The 25,223-nt window shown below is 44.5% G+C and overlaps 1 long non-coding RNA gene across 1 annotated transcript; it reads right to left on the bottom strand.

The window, feature by feature from the left end:
* Positions 1–6,714: 6,714 nt before the first annotated feature.
* LOC143420705 (uncharacterized) lies at positions 6,715–9,002 on the bottom strand. The gene is made up of 3 exons (XR_013100434.1): positions 8,769–9,002; positions 7,974–8,034; positions 6,715–7,488 (listed from the first exon to the last, which is right to left on the bottom strand). It is a non-coding gene; the product is annotated as an uncharacterized LOC143420705 (long non-coding RNA).
* Positions 9,003–25,223: the final 16,221 nt, after the last annotated feature.

Below are 25,223 nucleotides of genomic sequence, written 5' to 3'. Positions count from 1 at the left end.
TACTCCATTGAGCGTGTGTGTGTGCGTGTGTGTGTGTGTGTGTGTGTGTGTTGACAGAGAGACAGAGAGAGAGAGAGAGAGAGAGGGAGAGATACAAAGGAATGTAATTCAAATTTTGCACTTCAGACCTTACTGTGTGTGTGTGTGTGTGTGTGTGTGTGTGTGTGTGTGTGTGTGTGTGTGTGTTGACAGAGAGAGAGAGAGAGAGAGAGAGAGAGACAGAGAGAGAGAGAGAGAGGGAGAGATACAAAGGAATGTAATTCAAATTTTGCACTTCAGACCTTACAGTGTGTGTGTGTGTGTGTGTGTGTGTGTGTGTGTGTGTGTGTGTCTGTCTTTTACACAAAAAATGCACTTGCAACAACTTTAATATGGAATGTACTGGACTTCCCGGCTAGGCGCCCTCCTGTGGATGACAGGTGCAATTGATTGTCAAAAGCAGATATCTAACAGCTTCTGACACTTTGTACCGCATTGAGCCAGCAGAGGGAGCCCCCCTGGTTCAATCCCAGTTGCACAGCAGTTGTGACCAGCTTCTGTCTGTGTGCTTTGGTGTGTGTGAGTGTGTGTGTGTGTGTGTGTGTGTGTGTTGACAGAGAGAGAGACAGAGAGAGAGAGAGAGAGAGAGGGAGAGATACAAAGGAATGTAATTCAAATTTTGCACTTCAGACCTTACTGTGTGTGTGTGTGTGTGTGTGTGTGTGTGTGTGTGTGTTGACAGAGAGAGAGAGAGAGAGAGAGAGAGAGAGAGAGAGAGGGAGAGATACAAAGGAATGTAATTCAAATTTTGCACTTCAGACCTTACAGTGTGTGTGTGTGTGTGTGTCTGTCTTTTACACAAAAAATGCACTTGCAACAACTTTAATATGGAATGTACTGGACTTCCCAGCTAGGCGCCCTCCTGTGGACGACAGGTGCAATCCCAGTTGCACAGCACTTGACCAGCTTCTGTGTGTGTGTGTGTGTGTGTGTGTGTGTGTGTGTGTGACAGACAGACAGACAGAGAGGGAGATTCAAAGCATCAGGACCAGGAGATGACACAGTGCTCCAAAGGCCTGGTTCTGCTGCCTCCTCCTCCACCCACCTGCTGCAGACGCTTCTGTGAAGGGAAACTGCTACATGTTATGTCACCGATCCCTGCCATGCTGCGTGTCTAACGACCCGGCAGGGCCTGCTGAGTACAGTGGTGGTGGAATCGGCCCGATCGGACACTCCTATCTGCCACTTTGACCTTTTTATTCCGTCAAATTTGGACCCATTTACACCAAGTCCAGAACCGTTGGTGCTATCGACATGGGGTCTTCACCAGCGCGTGCGGAGCGGCAGAAAATCCCCACGTAGACACCACTTTCATCCCTCTACGACACTTACTTTCCCAGTTATTCCATTTTATTCCGTCAAGCTCTGGCTAAATCCCCTTAACCTAAGCAACCCTAATCATACCTGCATTTGTCCACTGGAGGGAGACAAAAAAACCAAGCTCTGAGATTCAAATTTTGAACTGCAGACCTCACAGTGTCTGTGTGTGTGTGTGTGTGTGCGCTTTGGTGTGTTTGCTTTGGTGTGTGTGTGTGTGTGTGTGTGTGTGTGTGTGTGTGACAGAGAGAGAGAGTGACACTTGCTGTGTATTTAAGAAACAAACGCTCAAAGAAACCAAACAGAATGACACAGGCAGAAAGACACTGTTTTATTTTGGTAACCAATGATGCATTTCTTCTCCGCTTGTACAGTGCACCCTGAAGCCGTGTGTGGACCAGGAGATCAGCAGAACAGGAACCACAGAGCGTCAGCGGCAGACATCCAAGCTGCACAGGGCACACGCAGCACCAGGCAGAATTAATGACGTCCCTGATCCACAGCTCAAGCCCAGCCACCCGCTGCCTCCTCGCCGCCTCCTCCTGGGACCTTCAAGGACCACCCACCAGCCACTGGTACACATTCCAATCTTACACAATGGCCCCAGCATCACAGGGCATCTCCTGACATTAAAATCTATCCTGATTTCTGTTGTTTTTCCCTCATCTCTGAGCCGCTGAGTGTGAGTGTGTGTGTGTGTGTGTGTGTGTGTGTGTGTGTGTGTGTCTCTCTCTCTTTTACACAAAAAACACATGTCAGTTGTTAAGGAAAATGTTATAAAACACTTCTTCAGTAAAGACTCAGAGAAGAGAAACACACAGAACTTCTTGCTAGCAAGGGCAGCCTCCACTCTAAGAGACTCCAGTGAGAGAACTGCCCCGGTCTTTATTTTATACTCCATTGAGCGTGTGTGTGTGTGTGTGTGTGTGTGTGTGTGTGTGTGTGTGTGTGTGTGTGTGTGTGTGTGTGTGTGTGTGTCTCTTTTACACAAAAAATACATGTGAGTGCACTTGCAACAACTTTTAATATGCAATGTACAGGACTTGCTTGCTAGGCGCCATCCTGTGGACCAAACATGCAATTGAAAGATGTTATTTTCGCCGGTATAACACCTTCTGACACTTTGTACCGCATTGAGCCAGCAGAGGGAGCACCTCTTGTTCAATCCCAGTGGCACAGCAGCTGCTCTGCTTCTGTCTGTGTGTGTGTGTGTGTGTGTGTGTGTGTGTGTGTGTGTGTGTGTGTGTGACAGAGAGAGAGAGAGAGAGACACTTGCTGTGTATTTAAAAAACAAGCGCTCAAACAAACCAAAGAGAACGACAGAGGCAGAAAGACACTGTTTTTTTTGTGGTAACCCATGAGGTCTTGCTATCGAATTGTACAGTGCATCCTGAAGCAAGGCCGAGCAGATGACATAGTGCTCCACAGGCCTGCTTCTGGTGCCTGCTCCTGTACCAACCTGCTGCAGAGGCTTCTGTGAAGGGAAACTGCTACATGTTATGTCACCGATCGCTGCCATGCTGCGTGTCTAACGACCCGGCAGGGCCTGCTGAGTACAGTGGTGGTGGAATCGGCCCAATCGGACACTCCTATCTGCCACTTTGACCTTTTTATTCCGTCAAATTTGGACCCATTTACACCAAGTCCAGAACCGTTGGTGCTATCGACATGGGGTCTTCACCAGGGTGTCCGGAGCACCCCGAAACCCCCCCGTAGACACAACTTTCATCCCTCTACGACACTTACTTTCCCAGTTATTCCATTTTATTCCGTCAAATTCTGGCTATTACCCCCTAACCCTAACCAACCCTAATCATACCTGCATTTGTCCACTGGAGGGAGACAAAAACACCAAGCTCTGAGATTCAAATTTTGAACTGCAGACCTCACAGTGTGTGTGTGTGTGTGTGTGTGTGTGTGTGTGTGTGTGTGTGTGTGTGTGTGTGTGTGTGTGTGTGTGTGTGTGTGTGTGTGTGTGTACGCGGTTTACGTGTGTAATTTTGCTTATGTTGACAAATATCCTAATGCAGCTGTAGTCTGCTGAAAAAAAAGGTGCTTTTATGTTATACATATATAAATATAAAAATCTCAGCCCCAGTCGGCAATGTGGATCATCGAACAGTGCCCCTACTTTAAAGAAACACTTTTCTAATCAGGCCACAGATGCTGTCTTAGTATTATTTTGTTTCAACGCTCCTTTTATGTCTTAATTTCAGACCCATACATATATTCATTTGAAGTTTGCTTTAACTGATCAGAGCTGTAGATGCTCCCTAAAGCAGCTCTTATGTGTAAATCTTATGTAGCTCCTCCTTTGTGTTCACTGGTTATTCTGAAGCCAAAGTTTCACCAAGTCGTGGGTTTGAGCACGGACCAAAGATGTGCGTATTTTAATAAGCTTTTACAAGAAGAAATTAACCAAATGCGGACAGATTCCCTAATTTATATGCAACTCTTTCCACTTGTATTAACATTTTCCTGCTGTACACGTCTTCTTAGTGTAGTATTTAAGACAGTAGATGCTTTGTAAAGATAATAGTCCAGTACTGTCTGCTACACTGCCCCATGCAATATAACCAGCCTAATTTTCATTTTTTTTTCTCACCATGGAAGGCCTTGACAAGTCATTGCAGTCTGCCCTGTATCCTGCTCAGAAGCAGGTCTTTGCTTTTTCTACTGCAGCTGCAGGCAGCTCCAAGCTGTATGAAAAGGAAAGAAGAAAAATCAAACTACACGTTTTTTCTTTGTATTACGCTTGTTTGTATGTTGCATGGTACCTTTCTATTTGTGTATAGTTAATTGCACTATTGTTTGTTTTGAAACTAACTTGAGAGTGCAATAAAAAAACTATAAATACTGTATGTAATTAATAAAATTTTTACCATATTGTCTTTGGTGCTGTTTTTCAGCCTCATCTATCCTTTTTTATTTTGAGAAATGTACGTATGTGGTGCCCAGACTTGTGAAGCATTAGGACTATTGTCTTCCTGTAGTTTTGAGGTAACTCAGTTGTGCTGTTAGTGCCAACGCTTTTTACTGGTTTATAAGAATAGCTGGTTGAACAAGTAATGCCAACTGTCTTTGTTGCCCTGTGGTTATGCGCCGTTTAATTAGTAAACCCAAGATGGGCAATTTTTTGAACTGGGGCAGGGGTACCACCATCCTGTCCCACGGTGGAGAGTGCATCTCAAGGAACCGGCGATTGCTGGTTCCCTGATCTTTTTTCAACACCCTAACCCTTTACCACAGATGTGGAGTCAGGACCCGCTGTTCACTTTCAGTCAGTACACTGAAAATGAGTTTCATCAGACTAACCACAAATGTACGACAGTCAAGAACTTCTGCAGCTCTGAGCCAAGTTTCCTAAACAGTCTGCAGTATGAGGAGGACGAGTTCTTTAGAAAACTGATAGCTGCAGAAGGACAAACCTCAACTCAAAAATCTTTAAAACGCCTTCATTCTTCTCATATGATTAATGAGAAGGAAAACGGGACACCACTGTCTTATAATTCCCCAGGAACAAACTCCTCTTTCTCTCATTTCAGACCTGTTTCAAATCATAAGCAGACACAACCAAAAACCGGCTCACCTAATCAAACCAAATCCTAACTTTAAGCCACTATCCAGTCCTGTCCCCCTTCTCTCCTCATACCGGTACCCACAGTTCAGACCCCACCTCAGGCCCCTTACTGCCTGAGGAGGGGTCTGAAGTATTTTCCAGCCTTATAAAGAAAGGGAAGACTGAAGTGGCAGACTGTCATGCAAAAAGCGAGCATCTCCTCCTTGCACTGCTTACAGTCAAATGACAAAATATGTGAACTCTTTTTAAACAGGAAAAAGGAAGAAATTGTACACCAGAGGGGGCAAGAAGGAGAAAACTTGAATATAAACTCAAAAGAAAAACCGCTGTTCCTTCCCTCCCCCAGAAGGCAGTAGAATATCATCATGTTAAATGCCACTTTTGGGGGGGGGTAAAATTACTTGACAAATATGTTTCTCTTTTTTGTTATTTCGTCCCTCTTTGTTACAGCTACAGGAGGACAATAAACAGAAGAAGGAGAGCGGCACCAAAGAGGCGAAAAAACGAAAGAGCGCACCACCTCCTGACACCACATCCACAAAGAAGTCCAAATGTACCTCCAGTGCTGAGGGGGACGACAAGGAGGTTTTTCTCCTCCCTGTTCGTGGGCGTGAGCGTTACGAGATGTTGAAGAAGATCAATGACTGTTTGGAGCTGCTTGACAAGGACAGCAAAAGCAAGTCAAAGGTCTCAGTGAAGCATGAGGTTCCCGTGCCCTCCAGTGGAAAGAGGCTGCTCCAGAGAGGAGAGAGGAGTGACAGCGACTAAGATGCCCATCACCTCAATTTCGAAAACAAATGTCACCTTTTTGTCTAAGCCTTTAGGATTATTTCAGGTTTTAAATGCCCATTTAAAAACCAAAATGCCATCCTGCCTCAGTTAAAACGGTTCCTGAAACTGTACTGCCTGATTAGTCACTGCACTGACATACTGTTGTGTTCAGTTATGTTTTTCTTTTCTTTTTAAAAAAAACAAAAAAAACAACCCTATGTTCCTAATTGGGTTAGAGCCGTTCAGCATGGTTTGAGTGAGATTAAGAATGATCCTTGTCATAACGAGTCACTGCCGTTTATTTAAATAAAGTTCAAAGCTAGGCTTGCAAAACTTGAATGGAATTTGCCTCTGATGTTGCTGTATTACTGTGCTACAGTCCTGTCGCACCATGTCATTTTTTAAAAAAGAAATGTATATATTTTGCATGATTGTCTGGGAAATGCAACCACCTCTGCGCAACCTTGATTCATATGCAATATGTAATCATGTTTGTGTAACATGAAAGAAAAAAGAGAAAAAACGATGATAAATGCAAAGACTGGTAACAGCGCTAAGAACCATAAAGCAAGAGAATTTTTAAAAAACTGTGAGAAATAAACTACACTGTAAAAAAAAATAACCCTATTCAAATTAAAAAAAATGATGTCCAATTGTCACATCCAAAATATTTGGCTTTATAGAATCCAAATTGAGTCACTTGATATGACCTGATACTTTTATGTTGATATAAACAATATTACTAGACTTGACTGAAACTTTAAATTTTGCATTGATCCAAATTGATTTTTTTACATAGAACCATATTTTAATTATTGAACCAAGCTAATATATTGAAATTTAACCAACCTAATGTATTCACATCGAACCAAATTAACATGAACTAATATGTTTGTGTTGAAGCCAGGTAATTGATTTACATATATTCAAACTATATTTTTTACATTTCATTTCAGTTCAAAAATGCTCTGCATTTCCTATAAAAAACAAGACAGTTGGCCAACCAATTATTTCAAAATTATTTATTGTTCCAAACCATTTTAACTATAATCAATAGAGAGGATTAGTAATATACAGATTTAGTGCTACGGCAGAAATGATTAGAGAAATGTTTGTTTTATAAAACCTGCAATCTTTTGAAAACCAGTATAAAACCTGCAATCTTTTGAAAACCAGTATAAAACCTGCAACCTGTCTAAAACTGGCATAAAACCATTATAAAAACTATTTTTAAACCAATTTGCAAGTACTCAAAAATGTTTATATGTGCACTGTGCCTGTACAATGTAAAAAAAAAAAATCTACACATGTATCAATGAAATCAACTTAAATCTCCCTTTCAAATGGGTGTTCTTATAAATTTTGAATGTAGAATACCACTGCAGGCCAACCAAGCAAAATAACCAAGCACACATGCACATGCATGTGCACATACACATGCACACATGCATGCAAACACACTACTGTGCAGTGTTAAGTTCACAATTAAGTTTGCGAATCTTAGAGGTCATCTTGTTAAAGTCAAGCTCCATCATAATCTTTTGAAGAGCCTCAAAGGTGAACCTGAATCCTCGTGGATATTCCATATTAAGAGCATAACAGAGTCCAAAGACCATTGCCACTCCAGCTGCCACAGAAGGCAACTCATTCAGGACTTCCACACCATCAATGATTATCCCGATGTCTCGAGGCTGATGTAGGAGGCTTGAGTTGTCCCTGAAGACGAAGAGTGCCATGGTGGTACTCTGCAGCTCTTCCTCAGCTTCATCTTTCTGGGATATCTTGAGGTAAAATATGGAACAAAATGTACAAGTGAAGAACTGAAGTCTGGCACACCTGATAAATCTTTGACCATAATAAACTACTATTTTGATAGTTGTTTGGTCACAGACTATTAGAACAATTATTTGACTAATCAGATTGTGAATTGCATAATCATTAAATTAAATCAATGGTGGAACATTTTCATAAATGTTCCACAAAGCCCAAGAAAAAAAAAGAAAACAATACAGAACCCTAAGATATTAACTTGATGAGTTGATTAATCGTTGCTGTCCTACATTAATCACTGCATTTAATAGCAGAGTTGTCAAATTTACATCAAGAGACTGCATCTCATGTAGAGACAGAACAGATATGGACATACCATGTATTCTTTTATCAAGTCCTCAACACATCAGCAAGGTGAATGAGAGGATAATGAGGGAGAGTCTAGATTATTATGAAATGTTTAAAAAGGATGTGCAGTGTAAATGCAAAATGATACCTGTTCAGATTAAATGAAAATGTATGCTTCAGCCATGGAATGGATGGAGCGATCTGTGGTTCTGAAAGCATACAGAAAAAAAGAATAATGTTACTTCTCTATAAAACACATTACATAGAAAAACCAAGAAATACGTAACATGACATACCAAACAGTCTACAGACCAGCCATTAGCGACTAAGTTTGGCATAGGGTCAATTTTTTGCTGTTAAAATTAAAATTTCTTCAGAAAATGCACATTTTTCCGAGCCGCGCCTGAAAGTCAATTGAAGGAATTAGTCTTATGTCATTGATCTTATATGCTGGCTTGTTATTTCTGTCTCTAAATCATGCACATTAATAATTATCTTTTGCCCTCGGTGTACACACACATAACACACAGATATTTATATGAAGAGAGACAAACGTGCGCGCACAAACACAAGCTTGTGTCTAGAAACCGCGAGCTCACCAGAAAAATTCAAACGAAGCGGAGCACGGAGTTATACTATGAATGTTATGAACTATGAACTTATGCTAGCTAGCTTTATCCACCACCGATGCATCGTGGTAACGCTAGCTAGTTAGGCAAAAAGCCGTGTTTTACCAGTATACTAACTTTTATTCCCGACTGTGATGGTCGGTTTCTGGTAACCAGTTCTAACGTTGCGCAGGATAGCTAGCTAGCTTATAGCTAGCAGCTACAATCATGCAAAAATTAGGGGTGGCTGTCGACCCAGCTTAAATGGGGTTATTTTCTGCGATTTTGGCAATACAAATTATAAAAGCTTTTGTAACACACTTGGCTTTACTTACGTTTATTTTCAGATGAAATTAATCAAAGATGTGACATGATGTTTCCAGCAGCCATGCAGAATAAAAATGGGTCCCGGTCTATTTCTGGTGGGCGTGTTCAAGTGCAAATCACTTTGACTCAAATTAAAGATATTATCTGTTCAACATGAAAAGAAATATATGTTTTGAGAGAAATCAAAAACTTTGCGTTGCGATGTTCACAATCCTGTACTGACACTATGGGCACATTTTTAGAAATCTATTTAATTCCACAGAAAGGTTAGCCACTTTAGTGTTTCACTTGTGACCTATTTATAGCTCACTGAAGATGGTTTTAAAATGCAACAATGTTCGGAGATAGAGAGAAAAAAAAAAGAACTTTGGTGCAGGTGCAGTCTTTATGTAGCTTTCTGGTGACCTTAAAAGAACCTTTACGAAGCCCGTTGACAGGCCTTTAATCGAATGATCGGTTGGTTGATTGATAACAGAAAAAAAGGACACATAAGATGGACATAAAGGACTGAAAACACCAAGAGCAAAATATTGCATCGCACTCATTTATGTAGTTTATTTTTAGATTAGATAATTTTGCAAAATAACGCAGCAAAATAAATAATAAGAGCCGGGATGTGCAGACTATTTAGCACTGAAAAAACTCCGTCCATGTGAACAGAATCAGGTGTTACCTTACCTGTTGATTAAATATCAAGACTATTTAGCAATAAGCTTACTTTAAAGGCTCGTAATAGGTGAACTGTCTTGGTATAGTTGAGTCACGCAGAGTTCATGGTCCATGTTGTGTTACTTGTTGTTTGTGTGTGTGTGTGTGTGTCACCCGATGACCCCTGGCGCCGGAGCGTCTAGACTACATTAGAGATGTGTCACAGCAAAGAGCCGCACCTGCGCTCAAAGAGAGCACATACATAGAGGTGAGGTATGAGGATAAATGGATAGATGCGGTCCTTTTTCGAAGCTGAGCGCACAGTTGTATTTCCTGCACAATCACACACGAAGTGAGGCTGTGTTTATGCCGGTTATACCATGAATATACACCCTGCAGGCACCACTTGTTTGTCAAACTGTTTATGAAGCAAAAGTCACATTTCTGTTTATTCACAAAGCAAAAAGAAGGGGGGAAAAGAGGCGTAGGAGGGGGTGGAGCGTGCGCACTAGCATACCGGCGACGGCTGTTTCCTTTCACTAAAAGGAAAAAAATAATAAAATGTGTACTTCACGTTACGGTTGAAACTGGGGTTTTTTTTGTTTTTTTAATTTTTATTTTATAGAAACAATTTTTGCTCATAACCAATTGACAGGGGATTTCTTAAAATCACCCCGCAGTTCTTCAGCTGAGACACCTGAGTTAGAAAACACAAACACTGCAGCTGTCTTTAACTCGCGAGGGCAGTCATGGACGCAAGACCTGCGTCTCATCACTGCTGCTTTGTGAATGTCTGTCTGTGAAAAGCGCTTAATAAATAAAGTTTACTTACTTACTTACTTACTTACTTACTGAGCCTGCAGTTCAGAAATTTAACCATTAGATGGAGTCATTGCCAAAGCAATGACTCCATCTAATTGCTATGACTTTTGGTGTTTATTTTGGACCTTAACTCGCCCCACAGTTTTGAGACAAGGTTCACATATGATATATCATTGTGTGCGGCTGGAGCTGGAATGAGTTGCTATGACTTTTGGTGTTTATTACTTCTATAGTTTTTTAAATATGAATATTTTAATGCAAGTTTTTTCCCATTGAAATGAATGGAGAACAAGAAAACTTCATTTGTGGTGTGCTGGCTCACTCTAGTGGTATGTCGGGAGTAATGGAGGCGGCCGCTGTGTCCCTGTGGTTGGCCTACTTGTCAGATATCGACAAATCCTACACTACAGACCAGTTGACAGCGTGCAATAACCCAGCCGATTCATTCGTCTTTACACTACCTCACAATCGACTCAACGGTGAGTTATTTGTTTGTTTTGTTTTCTCACAATTAATGTAAAGCCAAGGTATATATCAACGGCGCGCGCAGCGGAAGTATGGCATTATAGCGGATTATAATGGGGGACGCTTTTATTTTGTATAACTACCGGAAGTAGTTCCTGTGTACTGAGCTAGCTGGGTAGCTAGCGCCGCGTCGCTTAAAAAGCAGCCGGGCTTGTCTTAAACTTAAGAGGCTGACACTCGCTAAACCACCCGATCGCTCGCCAAGCGACAGACGTCCATGTGTTCAACAACAGACACACGTCATTCCCCTTCGTGGTCTAAACCAATCAGAGATAGTCGGGGCGGGACCTCTGTCCGTGGTCGAGCTGGACGTGGAGGTGGATAGAGACGGGTGAGTAGCTTGAATGAAGCGATATCGATTCATTAAATCCTGAATTGAATGAATATAAATGTGTTTTACCAGAAACGCCAGAATCTCAGGTTAAAGCTCACAAAACTATTTCAACAACAACCAGCAAATGAGAGCAGGAAACGCATTCCACACGAAAACGTAAACAGAGCGGACCGACGCATCAGAATTAGCTTAGTCGGCGTGGGGGCTAATATCATCCTTAATTCCTTCTTACTTTTGCTGTTTTGCTTCCAACACGATAAAACCCACAGCTGTGCGTGAACTGTGAGAGAAACTTCAAGAAAAGTTTCCCATCTCAAACATGTGTTTTCTGCATTACTCATTCGCTTATTACCCATCAGTCTACGGTTGTTTACAGCGCTGGCGGCCGCTGTCTTTTCTTTCCTTTGTAAATGACGTCGGATAATAAAGCTTAATTTCTGCTGTTTAATACTGAAGAAATGTAAACTTTTTCAAATTAGGTATAATTGCAGAATATTTTTAAGGTTATCTGCTATAAAATCCATGCCAGGAAAATCTCCTTTATGTTTTTATTTTTTTATTTTTTTATTCTCAGTTACTTTGACACAATGGCATGTGCTGTGATGGTCACATCTCTGATAAAGTTTAGTGTCAGTACTGATAAATGATCAGAATTATAAGATCTCTCACTTTCTGAGTAAAAATTGCACCAAATCGAATCTGGATTATGTGGATTATAGAAATCAGTGATGATACACAGTGTGTGTGTGTGTGTGTGTGTGTGTGTGTGTGTGTGTGTGTGTGTGTGCTTTGGTGTGTGTGCTTTGGTGTGTGTGTGTGTGTGTGTGTGACAGAGAGAGAGAGAGTGACACTTGCTGTGTATTTAAGAAACAAACGCTCAAAGAAACCAAACAGAATGACACAGGCAGAAAGACACTGTTTTATTTTGGTAACCAATGATGCATTTCTTCTCCGCTTGTACAGTGCACCCTGAAGCCGTGTGTGGACCAGGAGATCAGCAGAACAGGAACCACAGAGCGTCAGCGGCAGACATCCAAGCTGCACAGGGCACACGCAGCACCAGGCAGAATTAATGACGTCCCTGATCCACAGCTCAAGCCCAGCCACCCGCTGCCTCCTCGCCGCCTCCTCCCGGGACCTTCAAGGACCACCCACCAGCCACTGGTACACATTCCAATCTTACACAATGGCCCCAGCATCACAGGGCATCTCCTGACATTAAAATCTATCCTGATTTCTGTTGTTTTTCCCTCATCTCTGAGCCGCTGAGTGTGAGTGTGTGTGTGTGTGTGTGTGTCTCTCTCTCTTTTACACAAAAAACACATGTCAGTTGTTAAGGAAAATGTTATAAAACACTTCTTCAGTAAAGACTCAGAGAAGAGAAACACACAGAACTTCTTGCTAGCAAGGGCAGCCTCCACTCTAAGAGACTCCAGTGAGAGAACTGCCCCGGTCTTTATTTTATACTCCATTGAGCGTGTGTGTGTGTGTGTGTGTGTGTGTGTGTCTCTTTTACACAAAAAATACATGTGAGTGCACTTGCAACAACTTTTAATATGCAATGTACAGGACTTGCCAGCTAGGCGCCATCCTGTGGACCAAACATGCAATTGAAAGATGTTATTTTCGCCGGTATAACACCTTCTGACACTTTGTACCGCATTGAGCCAGCAGAGGGAGCACCTCTTGTTCAATCCCAGTGGCAAAGCAGCTGCTCTGCTTCTGTGTGTGTGTGTGTGTGTGTGTGTGACAGAGAGAGAGAGTGACACTTGCTGTGTATTTAAGAAACAAACGCTCAAAGAAACCAAACAGAATGACAGAGGCAGAAAGACACTGTTTTATTTTGGTAACCAATGATGCATTTCTTCTTCCCTTGTACAGTGCACCCTGAAGCCGTGTGTGGACCAGGAGATCAGCAGAACAGGAACCACAGAGCGTCAGCGGCAGACATCCAAGCTGCACAGGGCACACGCAGCACCAGGCAGAATTAATGACGTCCCTGATCCACAGCTCAAGCCCAGCCACCCGCTGCCTCCTCGCCGCCTCCTCCCGGGACCTTCAAGGACCACCCACCAGCCACTGGTACACATTCCAATCTTACACAATGGCCCCAGCATCACAGGGCATCTCCTGACATTAAAATCTATCCTGATTTCTGTTGTTTTTCCCTCATCTCTGAGCCGCTGAGTGTGAGTGTGAGTGTGTGTGTGTGTGTGTGTGTGTCTCTCTCTCTTTTACACAAAAAACACATGTCAGTTGTTAAGGAAAATGTTATAAAACACTTCTTCAGTAAAGACTCAGAGAAGAGAAACACACAGAACTTCTTGCTAGCAAGGGCAGCCTCCACTCTAAGAGACTCCAGTGAGAGAACTGCCCCGGTCTTTATTTTATACTCCATTGAGCGTGTGTGTGTGTGTGTGTGTGTGTGTGTGTGTGTGTGTGTCTCTTTTACACAAAAAATACATGTGAGTGCACTTGCAACAACTTTTAATATGCAATGTACAGGACTTGCTTGCTAGGCGCCATCCTGTGGACCAAACATGCAATTGAAAGATGTTATTTTCGCCGGTATAACACCTTCTGACACTTTGTACCGCATTGAGCCAGCAGAGGGAGCACCTCTTGTTCAATCCCAGTGGCACAGCAGCTGCTCTGCTTCTGTGTGTGTGTGTGTGTGTGTGTGTGTGTGTGTGACAGAGAGACAGACAGAGAGAGAGAGAGAGAGACACTTGCTGTGTATTTAAAAAACAAGCGCTCAAACAAACCAAAGAGAACGACAGAGGCAGAAAGACACTGTTTTTTTTGTGGTAACCCATGAGGTCTTGCTATCGAATTGTACAGTGCATCCTGAAGCAAGGCCGAGCAGATGACATAGTGCTCCACAGGCCTGCTTCTGGTGCCTGCTCCTGTACCAACCTGCTGCAGAGGCTTCTGTGAAGGGAAACTGCTACATGTTATGTCACCAATCCCTGCCATGCTGCGTGTCTAACGACCCGGCAGGGCCTGCTGAGTACAGTGGTGGTGGACCCAGGCCCTCTGCACCTTCCTTTCTCCGACTGGGACCCTTTTGTCCCATCCTTTTTGGTCCGATTCGCCATATCTCCAGAACCGAAGAAGCCATCGGCGTGGCTTCTTCGCCACAGCGTCCGGCACCCACCAAAACCCCCACCTAGACACCAACATCAGCCCTCTACACCTCTTACTTTTTCAGTTATTCCACTTTTGTCCCATCCTCTCCTGGCTTTTTCCCCATAACCTATCATTTAAGCCTCATCATACCTGCCGTGGGCCACTGGAGGGAGACAAATCACCATGCACTAAAATTCAAATTTTGCACTGCAAACCTCACAGTGTCTGTGTGTGTGTGTGTGTGTGTGTGTGTGTGTGTGTGTGTGTGTGTGTGTGTGTGTGTGTGTGTGTGTGTGTGTGTGTGCGCTTTGGTGTGTGTGTGTGCGCGCTTTGGTGTGTGTGCTTTGGTGTGTGTGTGTGTGTGTGTGTGACAGAGAGAGAGAGAGAGAGAGAGTGACACTTGCTGTGTATTTAAGAAACAAACGCTCAAAGAAACCAAACAGAATGACACAGGCAGAAAGACACTGTTTTATTTTGGTAACCAATGATGCATTTCTTCTCCGCTTGTACAGTGCACCCTGAAGCCGTGTGTGGACCAGGAGATCAGCAGAACAGGAACCACAGAGCGTCAGCGGCAGACATCCAAGCTGCACAGGGCACACGCAGCACCAGGCAGAATTAATGACGTCCCTGATCCACAGCTCAAGCCCAGCCACCCGCTGCCTCCTCGCCGCCTCCTCCCGGGACCTTCAAGGACCACCCACCAGCCACTGGTACACATTCCAATCTTACACAATGGCCCCAGCATCACAGGGCATCTCCTGACATTAAAATCTATCCTGATTTCTGTTGTTTTTCCCTCATCTCTGAGCCGCTGAGTGTGAGTGTGAGTGTGTGTGTGTGTGTGTGTGTGTGTGTGTGTCTCTCTCTCTTTTACACAAAAAACACATGTCAGTTGTTAAGGAAAATGTTATAAAACACTTCTTCAGTAAAGACTCAGAGAAGAGAAACACACAGAACTTCTTGCTAGCAAGGGCAGCCTCCACTCTAAGAGACTCCAGTGAGAGAACTGCCCCGGTCTTTATTTTATACTCCATTGAGCGTGTGTGTGTGTGTGTGTGTGTGTGTGTGTGTGTGTGTGTGTGTGTTGACAGAGAGAGAGAGAGAGAGACAGAGAGAGAGAGAGAGAGAGAGGGAGAGATACAAAGGAATGTAATTCAAATTTTGCACTTCAGACCTTACAGTGTGTGTGTGTGTGTGTGTGTGTGTGTGTGTGTGTGTGTGTTGACAGAGAGAGAGAGAGAGAGAGAGAGACAGAGAGAGAGAGAGAGAGAGAGAGAGGGAGAGATACAAAGGAATGTAATTCAAATTTTGCACTTCAGACCTTACAGTGTGTGTGTGTGTGTGTGTGTGTGTGTGTGTGTGTGTGTGTGTGTGTGTGTGTCTGTCTTTTACACAAAAAATGCACTTGCAACAACTTTAATATGGAATGTACTGGACTTCCCGGCTAGGCGCCCTCCTGTGGATGACAGGTGCAATTGATTGTCAAAAGCAGATATCTAACAGCTTCTGACACTTTGTACCGCATTGAGCCAGCAGAGGGAGCCCCCCTGGTTCAATCCCAGTTGCACAGCAGTTGTGACCAGCTTCTGTCTGTGTGCTTTGGTGTGTGTGAGTGTGTGTGTGTGTGTGTGTGTTGACAGAGAGAGAGAGAGACAGAGAGAGAGAGAGAGAGAGAGAGGGAGAGATACAAAGGAATGTAATTCAAATTTTGCACTTCAGACCTTACTCTGTGTGTGTGTGTGTGTGTGTGTGTGTGTGTGTGTGTGTGTGTGTGTGTGTGTGTGTGTGTTGACAGAGAGAGAGAGAGAGAGAGAGAGAGAGAGAGGGAGAGATACAAAGGAATGTAATTCAAATTTTGCACTTCAGACCTTACTGTGTGTGTGTGTGTGTGTGTGTGTGTGTGTGTGTGTGTGTGTGTGTGTGTGTGTGTGTGTGTTGACAGAGAGAGAGAGAGAGAGAGAGAGAGAGACAGAGAGAGAGAGAGAGAGAGAGAGAGGGAGAGATACAAAGGAATGTAATTCAAATTTTGCACTTCAGACCTTACAGTGTGTGTGTGTGTGTGTGTGTGTGTGTGTGTCTGTCTTTTACACAAAAAATGCACTTGCAACAACTTTAATATGGAATGTACTGGACTTCCCGGCTAGGCGCCCTCCTGTGGATGACAGGTGCAATTGATTGTCAAAAGCAGATATCTAACAGCTTCTGACACTTTGTACCGCATTGAGCCAGCAGAGGGAGCCCCCCTGGTTCAATCCCAGTTGCACAGCAGTTGTGACCAGCTTCTGTCTGTGTGCTTTGGTGTGTGTGAGTGTGTGTGTGTGTGTGTGTGTGTGTGTGTTGACAGAGAGAGAGAGAGACAGAGAGAGAGAGAGAGAGAGAGGGAGAGATACAAAGGAATGTAATTCAAATTTTGCACTTCAGACCTTACTGTGTGTGTGTGTGTGTGTGTGTGTGTGTGTGTGTTGACAGAGAGAGAGAGAGAGAGAGAGAGAGAGAGGGAGAGATACAAAGGAATGTAATTCAAATTTTGCACTTCAGACCTTACTGTGTGTGTGTGTGTGTGTGTGTGTGTGTGTGTGTCTGTCTTTTACACAAAAAATGCACTTGCAACAACTTTAATATGGAATGTACTGGACTTCCCAGCTAGGCGCCCTCCTGTGGACGACAGGTGCAATCCCAGTTGCACAGCACTTGACCAGCTTCTGTGTGTGTGTGTGTGTGTGTGTGTGTGTGTGTGTGTGTGTGACAGACAGACAGACAGAGAGGGAGATTCAAAGCATCAGGACCAGGAGATGACACAGTGCTCCAAAGGCCTGGTTCTGCTGCCTCCTCCTCCACCCACCTGCTGCAGACGCTTCTGTGAAGGGAAACTGCTACATGTTATGTCACCGATCCCTGCCATGCTGCGTGTCTAACGACCCGGCAGGGCCTGCTGAGTACAGTGGTGGTGGAATCGGCCCGATCGGACACTCCTATCTGCCACTTTGACCTTTTTATTCCGTCAAATTTGGACCCATTTACACCAAGTCCAGAACCGTTGGTGCTATCGACATGGGGTCTTCACCAGCGCGTGCGGAGCGGCAGAAAATCCCCACGTAGACACCACTTTCATCCCTCTACGACACTTACTTTCCCAGTTATTCCATTTTATTCCGTCAAGCTCTGGCTAAATCCCCTTAACCTAAGCAACCCTAATCATACCTGCATTTGTCCACTGGAGGGAGACAAAAACACCAAGCTCTGAGATTCAAATTTTGAACTGCAGACCTCACAGTGTCTGTGTGTGTGTGTGTGTGTGTGTGTGCGCTTTGGTGTGTTTGCTTTGGTGTGTGTGTGTGTGTGTGTGTGTGTGTGACAGAGAGAGAGAGTGACACTTGCTGTGTATTTAAGAAACAAACGCTCAAAGAAACCAAACAGAATGACACAGGCAGAAAGACACTGTTTTATTTTGGTAACCAATGATGCATTTCTTCTCCGCTTGTACAGTGCACCCTGAAGCCGTGTGTGGACCAGGAGATCAGCAGAACAGGAACCACAGAGCGTCAGCGGCAGACATCCAAGCTGCACAGGGCACACGCAGCACCAGGCAGAATTAATGACGTCCCTGATCCACAGCTCAAGCCCAGCCACCCGCTGCCTCCTCGCCGCCTCCTCCTGGGACCTTCAAGGACCACCCACCAGCCACTGGTACACATTCCAATCTTACACAATGGCCCCAGCATCACAGGGCATCTCCTGACATTAAAATCTATCCTGATTTCTGTTGTTTTTCCCTCATCTCTGAGCCGCTGAGTGTGAGTGTGTGTGTGTGTGTGTGTGTGTGTGTGTGTGTGTGTGTGTGTGTGTGTGTGTGTGTCTCTCTCTCTTTTACACAAAAAACACATGTCAGTTGTTAAGGAAAATGTTATAAAACACTTCTTCAGTAAAGACTCAGAGAAGAGAAACACACAGAACTTCTTGCTAGCAAGGGCAGCCTCCACTCTAAGAGACTCCAGTGAGAGAACTGCCCCGGTCTTTATTTTATACTCCATTGAGCGTGTGTGTGTGCGTGTGTGTGTGTGTGTGTGTGTGTGTTGACAGAGAGACAGAGAGAGAGAGAGAGAGAGAGGGAGAGATACAAAGGAATGTAATTCAAATTTTGCACTTCAGACCTTACTGTGTGTGTGTGTGTGTGTGTGTGTGTGTGTGTGTGTGTGTGTGTGTTGACAGAGAGAGAGAGAGAGAGAGAGAGAGAGACAGAGAGAGAGAGAGAGAGGGAGAGATACAAAGGAATGTAATTCAAATTTTGCACTTCAGACCTTACAGTGTGTGTGTGTGTGTGTGTGTGTGTGTGTGTGTGTGTGTGTGTGTGTCTGTCTTTTACACAAAAAATGCACTTGCAACAACTTTAATATGGAATGTACTGGACTTCCCGGCTAGGCGCCCTCCTGTGGATGACAGGTGCAATTGATTGTCAAAAGCAGATATCTAACAGCTTCTGACACTTTGTACCGCATTGAGCCAGCAGAGGGAGCCCCCCTGGTTCAATCCCAGTTGCACAGCAGTTGTGACCAGCTTCTGTCTGTGTGCTTTGGTGTGTGTGAGTGTGTGTGTGTGTGTGTGTGTGTGTGTTGACAGAGAGAGAGACAGAGAGAGAGAGAGAGAGAGAGGGAGAGATACAAAGGAATGTAATTCAAATTTTGCACTTCAGACCTTACTGTGTGTGTGTGTGTGTGTGTGTGTGTGTGTGTGTGTGTGTTGACAGAGAGAGAGAGAGAGAGAGAGAGAGAGAGAGAGAGAGGGAGAGATACAAAGGAATGTAATTCAAATTTTGCACTTCAGACCTTACAGTGTGTGTGTGTGTGTGTGTCTGTCTTTTACACAAAAAATGCACTTGCAACAACTTTAATATGGAATGTACTGGACTTCCCAGCTAGGCGCCCTCCTGTGGACGACAGGTGCAATCCCAGTTGCACAGCACTTGACCAGCTTCTGTGTGTGTGTGTGTGTGTGTGTGTGTGTGTGTGTGACAGACAGACAGACAGAGAGGGAGATTCAAAGCATCAGGACCAGGAGATGACACAGTGCTCCAAAGGCCTGGTTCTGCTGCCTCCTCCTCCACCCACCTGCTGCAGACGCTTCTGTGAAGGGAAACTGCTACATGTTATGTCACCGATCCCTGCCATGCTGCGTGTCTAACGACCCGGCAGGGCCTGCTGAGTACAGTGGTGGTGGAATCGGCCCGATCGGACACTCCTATCTGCCACTTTGACCTTTTTATTCCGTCAAATTTGGACCCATTTACACCAAGTCCAGAACCGTTGGTGCTATCGACATGGGGTCTTCACCAGCGCGTGCGGAGCGGCAGAAAATCCCCACGTAGACACCACTTTCATCCCTCTACGACACTTACTTTCCCAGTTATTCCATTTTATTCCGTCAAGCTCTGGCTAAATCCCCTTAACCTAAGCAACCCTAATCATACCTGCATTTGTCCACTGGAGGGAGACAAAAACACCAAGCTCTGAGATTCAAATTTTGAACTGCAGACCTCACAGTGTCTGTGTGTGTGTGTGTGTGTGTGTGTGCGCTTTGGTGTGTTTGCTTTGGTGTGTGTGTGTGTGTGTGTGTGTGTGTGACAGAGAGAGAGAGTGACACTTGCTGTGTATTTAAGAAACAAACGCTCAAAGAAACCAAACAGAATGACACAGGCAGAAAGACACTGTTTTATTTTGGTAACCAATGATGCATTTCTTCTCCGCTTGTACAGTGCACCCTGAAGCCGTGTGTGGACCAGGAGATCAGCAGAACAGGAACCACAGAGCGTCAGCGGCAGACATCCAAGCTGCACAGGGCACACGCAGCACCAGGCAGAATTAATGACGTCCCTGATCCACAGCTCAAGCCCAGCCACCCGCTGCCTCCTCGCCGCCTCCTCCTGGGACCTTCAAGGACCACCCACCAGCCACTGGTACACATTCCAATCTTACACAATGGCCCCAGCATCACAGGGCATCTCCTGACATTAAAATCTATCCTGATTTCTGTTGTTTTTCCCTCATCTCTGAGCCGCTGAGTGTGAGTGTGTGTGTGTGTGTGTGTGTGTGTGTGTGTGTGTGTGTGTGTGTGTGTGTGTGTCTCTCTCTCTTTTACACAAAAAACACATGTCAGTTGTTAAGGAAAATGTTATAAAACACTTCTTCAGTAAAGACTCAGAGAAGAGAAACACACAGAACTTCTTGCTAGCAAGGGCAGCCTCCACTCTAAGAGACTCCAGTGAGAGAACTGCCCCGGTCTTTATTTTATACTCCATTGAGCGTGTGTGTGTGCGTGTGTGTGTGTGTGTGTGTGTGTGTTGACAGAGAGACAGAGAGAGAGAGAGAGAGAGAGGGAGAGATACAAAGGAATGTAATTCAAATTTTGCACTTCAGACCTTACTGTGTGTGTGTGTGTGTGTGTGTGTGTGTGTGTGTGTGTGTGTGTGTGTGTTGACAGAGAGAGAGAGAGAGAGAGAGAGAGAGACAGAGAGAGAGAGAGAGAGGGAGAGATACAAAGGAATGTAATTCAAATTTTGCACTTCAGACCTTACAGTGTGTGTGTGTGTGTGTGTGTGTGTGTGTGTGTGTGTGTGTGTCTGTCTTTTACACAAAAAATGCACTTGCAACAACTTTAATATGGAATGTACTGGACTTCCCGGCTAGGCGCCCTCCTGTGGATGACAGGTGCAATTGATTGTCAAAAGCAGATATCTAACAGCTTCTGACACTTTGTACCGCATTGAGCCAGCAGAGGGAGCCCCCCTGGTTCAATCCCAGTTGCACAGCAGTTGTGACCAGCTTCTGTCTGTGTGCTTTGGTGTGTGTGAGTGTGTGTGTGTGTGTGTGTGTGTGTGTTGACAGAGAGAGAGACAGAGAGAGAGAGAGAGAGAGAGGGAGAGATACAAAGGAATGTAATTCAAATTTTGCACTTCAGACCTTACTGTGTGTGTGTGTGTGTGTGTGTGTGTGTGTGTGTGTGTTGACAGAGAGAGAGAGAGAGAGAGAGAGAGAGAGAGAGAGAGGGAGAGATACAAAGGAATGTAATTCAAATTTTGCACTTCAGACCTTACAGTGTGTGTGTGTGTGTGTGTCTGTCTTTTACACAAAAAATGCACTTGCAACAACTTTAATATGGAATGTACTGGACTTCCCAGCTAGGCGCCCTCCTGTGGACGACAGGTGCAATCCCAGTTGCACAGCACTTGACCAGCTTCTGTGTGTGTGTGTGTGTGTGTGTGTGTGTGTGTGTGTGACAGACAGACAGACAGAGAGGGAGATTCAAAGCATCAGGACCAGGAGATGACACAGTGCTCCAAAGGCCTGGTTCTGCTGCCTCCTCCTCCACCCACCTGCTGCAGACGCTTCTGTGAAGGGAAACTGCTACATGTTATGTCACCGATCCCTGCCATGCTGCGTGTCTAACGACCCGGCAGGGCCTGCTGAGTACAGTGGTGGTGGAATCGGCCCGATCGGACACTCCTATCTGCCACTTTGACCTTTTTATTCCGTCAAATTTGGACCCATTTACACCAAGTCCAGAACCGTTGGTGCTATCGACATGGGGTCTTCACCAGCGCGTGCGGAGCGGCAGAAAATCCCCACGTAGACACCACTTTCATCCCTCTACGACACTTACTTTCCCAGTTATTCCATTTTATTCCGTCAAGCTCTGGCTAAATCCCCTTAACCTAAGCAACCCTAATCATACCTGCATTTGTCCACTGGAGGGAGACAAAAAAACCAAGCTCTGAGATTCAAATTTTGAACTGCAGACCTCACAGTGTCTGTGTGTGTGTGTGTGTGTGCGCTTTGGTGTGTTTGCTTTGGTGTGTGTGTGTGTGTGTGTGTGTGTGTGTGTGTGTGACAGAGAGAGAGAGTGACACTTGCTGTGTATTTAAGAAACAAACGCTCAAAGAAACCAAACAGAATGACACAGGCAGAAAGACACTGTTTTATTTTGGTAACCAATGATGCATTTCTTCTCCGCTTGTACAGTGCACCCTGAAGCCGTGTGTGGACCAGGAGATCAGCAGAACAGGAACCACAGAGCGTCAGCGGCAGACATCCAAGCTGCACAGGGCACACGCAGCACCAGGCAGAATTAATGACGTCCCTGATCCACAGCTCAAGCCCAGCCACCCGCTGCCTCCTCGCCGCCTCCTCCTGGGACCTTCAAGGACCACCCACCAGCCACTGGTACACATTCCAATCTTACACAATGGCCCCAGCATCACAGGGCATCTCCTGACATTAAAATCTATCCTGATTTCTGTTGTTTTTCCCTCATCTCTGAGCCGCTGAGTGTGAGTGTGTGTGTGTGTGTGTGTGTGTGTGTGTGTGTGTGTGTCTCTCTCTCTTTTACACAAAAAACACATGTCAGTTGTTAAGGAAAATGTTATAAAACACTTCTTCAGTAAAGACTCAGAGAAGAGAAACACACAGAACTTCTTGCTAGCAAGGGCAGCCTCCACTCTAAGAGACTCCAGTGAGAGAACTGCCCCGGTCTTTATTTTATACTCCATTGAGCGTGTGTGTGTGTGTGTGTGTGTGTGTGTGTGTGTGTGTGTGTGTGTGTGTGTGTGTGTGTGTGTGTGTGTGTGTCTCTTTTACACAAAAAATACATGTGAGTGCACTTGCAACAACTTTTAATATGCAATGTACAGGACTTGCTTGCTAGGCGCCATCCTGTGGACCAAACATGCAATTGAAAGATGTTATTTTCGCCGGTATAACACCTTCTGACACTTTGTACCGCATTGAGCCAGCAGAGGGAGCACCTCTTGTTCAATCCCAGTGGCACAGCAGCTGCTCTGCTTCTGTCTGTGTGTGTGTGTGTGTGTGTGTGTGTGTGTGTGTGTGTGTGACAGAGAGAGAGAGAGAGAGACACTTGCTGTGTATTTAAAAAACAAGCGCTCAAACAAACCAAAGAGAACGACAGAGGCAGAAAGACACTGTTTTTTTTGTGGTAACCCATGAGGTCTTGCTATCGAATTGTACAGTGCATCCTGAAGCAAGGCCGAGCAGATGACATAGTGCTCCACAGGCCTGCTTCTGGTGCCTGCTCCTGTACCAACCTGCTGCAGAGGCTTCTGTGAAGGGAAACTGCTACATGTTATGTCACCGATCGCTGCCATGCTGCGTGTCTAACGACCCGGCAGGGCCTGCTGAGTACAGTGGTGGTGGAATCGGCCCAATCGGACACTCCTATCTGCCACTTTGACCTTTTTATTCCGTCAAATTTGGACCCATTTACACCAAGTCCAGAACCGTTGGTGCTATCGACATGGGGTCTTCACCAGGGTGTCCGGAGCACCCCGAAACCCCCCCGTAGACACAACTTTCATCCCTCTACGACACTTACTTTCCCAGTTATTCCATTTTATTCCGTCAAATTCTGGCTATTACCCCCTAACCCTAACCAACCCTAATCATACCTGCATTTGTCCACTGGAGGGAGACAAAAACACCAAGCTCTGAGATTCAAATTTTGAACTGCAGACCTCACAGTGTGTGTGTGTGTGTGTGTGTGTGTGTGTGTGTGTGTGTGTGTGTGTGTGTGTGTGTGTGTGTGTGTGTGTGTACGCGGTTTACGTGTGTAATTTTGCTTATGTTGACAAATATCCTAATGCAGCTGTAGTCTGCTGAAAAAAAAGGTGCTTTTATGTTATACATATATAAATATAAAAATCTCAGCCCCAGTCGGCAATGTGGATCATCGAACAGTGCCCCTACTTTAAAGAAACACTTTTCTAATCAGGCCACAGATGCTGTCTTAGTATTATTTTGTTTCAACGCTCCTTTTATGTCTTAATTTCAGACCCATACATATATTCATTTGAAGTTTGCTTTAACTGATCAGAGCTGTAGATGCTCCCTAAAGCAGCTCTTATGTGTAAATCTTATGTAGCTCCTCCTTTGTGTTCACTGGTTATTCTGAAGCCAAAGTTTCACCAAGTCGTGGGTTTGAGCACGGACCAAAGATGTGCGTATTTTAATAAGCTTTTACAAGAAGAAATTAACCAAATGCGGACAGATTCCCTAATTTATATGCAACTCTTTCCACTTGTATTAACATTTTCCTGCTGTACACGTCTTCTTAGTGTAGTATTTAAGACAGTAGATGCTTTGTAAAGATAATAGTCCAGTACTGTCTGCTACACTGCCCCATGCAATATAACCAGCCTAATTTTCATTTTTTTTTCTCACCATGGAAGGCCTTGACAAGTCATTGCAGTCTGCCCTGTATCCTGCTCAGAAGCAGGTCTTTGCTTTTTCTACTGCAGCTGCAGGCAGCTCCAAGCTGTATGAAAAGGAAAGAAGAAAAATCAAACTACACGTTTTTTCTTTGTATTACGCTTGTTTGTATGTTGCATGGTACCTTTCTATTTGTGTATAGTTAATTGCACTATTGTTTGTTTTGAAACTAACTTGAGAGTGCAATAAAAAAACTATAAATACTGTATGTAATTAATAAAATTTTTACCATATTGTCTTTGGTGCTGTTTTTCAGCCTCATCTATCCTTTTTTATTTTGAGAAATGTACGTATGTGGTGCCCAGACTTGTGAAGCATTAGGACTATTGTCTTCCTGTAGTTTTGAGGTAACTCAGTTGTGCTGTTAGTGCCAACGCTTTTTACTGGTTTATAAGAATAGCTGGTTGAACAAGTAATGCCAACTGTCTTTGTTGCCCTGTGGTTATGCGCCGTTTAATTAGTAAACCCAAGATGGGCAATTTTTTGAACTGGGGCAGGGGTACCACCATCCTGTCCCACGGTGGAGAGTGCATCTCAAGGAACCGGCGATTGCTGGTTCCCTGATCTTTTTTCAACACCCTAACCCTTTACCACAGATGTGGAGTCAGGACCCGCTGTTCACTTTCAGTCAGTACACTGAAAATGAGTTTCATCAGACTAACCACAAATGTACGACAGTCAAGAACTTCTGCAGCTCTGAGCCAAGTTTCCTAAACAGTCTGCAGTATGAG

The sequence above is a fragment of the Maylandia zebra genome, linkage group LG10 (assembly GCF_041146795.1).
Source record: "Maylandia zebra isolate NMK-2024a linkage group LG10, Mzebra_GT3a, whole genome shotgun sequence".
NCBI classification, from domain to species: Eukaryota; Metazoa; Chordata; class Actinopteri; order Cichliformes; family Cichlidae; genus Maylandia; species Maylandia zebra.
This window is presented reverse-complemented; position numbering and strand designations above follow the sequence as displayed.